Below are 905 nucleotides of genomic sequence, written 5' to 3' on the forward strand. Positions count from 1 at the left end.
TTCCGTACCACAGCCAAACAGTAGTGTTCCATATCGTACTACAGTCCTATCCGTGTGGTTCCGTACCACAGCCAAACAGTAGTGTTCCATATCGTACTACAGTCCTATCCGTGTGGTTCCGTACCACAGCCAAACAGTAGTGTTCCATATCGTACTACAGTCCTATCCGTGTGGTTCCGTACCACAGCCAAACAGTAGTGTTCCATATCGTACTACAGTCCTATCCGTGTGGTTCCGTACCACAGCCAAACAGTGTTCCATATCGTACTACAGCCCTATCCGTGTGGTTCAGTACCACAGCCAAACAGTAGTGTTCCATATCGTACTACAATCTCATCACGCTCTCTCAATAATTCATGACATCGGTACTACTTATGTTTGCCATTTCAAGATGGCAGTTTGATCAGATCAATGTTGACTTAGTCGTCAGATATTGTATTGATGCTGGCAATCCAAGTGAAAACGTCGGTTATTATTAAATCAAAAATCATTCATTATTGATTTCAATTATCATTTTCGATATTCCAGCGATAACGTTCTGAGAAGGGCATGGTGAGCTCCCAAACGAAGCCCACTCCATTCTTTATTGATCTGTTTATCACATTTTCTATAGATAGAACATCATGGGGCTGGCATTGTTAACTCTAACAGTTTAGGAGTGTAACGTATATTTTATTTGAGGTAAAGAGAATTAATTTCCGAGTGAAATAATTGTGAAAGTTGGCTCAGCGTTGTTTTGTAGTCGTGTATATATGGTAGGACTAATCCGTTCTGATGATCAGGAGTCACCACGTACGTGTAAGGTGACATTACCACCGACAGCTTCAGTATAAAAAAAAATCTTTCTATTTAGTTTATTTAGACCATACCTGTAGGTAGTTTATTGATACCATACCTGTAGGTAG

Source organism: Mizuhopecten yessoensis, unplaced genomic scaffold (assembly GCF_002113885.1).
Source record: "Mizuhopecten yessoensis strain PY_sf001 unplaced genomic scaffold, ASM211388v2 scaffold771, whole genome shotgun sequence".
NCBI lineage: Eukaryota > Metazoa > Mollusca > Bivalvia > Pectinida > Pectinidae > Mizuhopecten > Mizuhopecten yessoensis.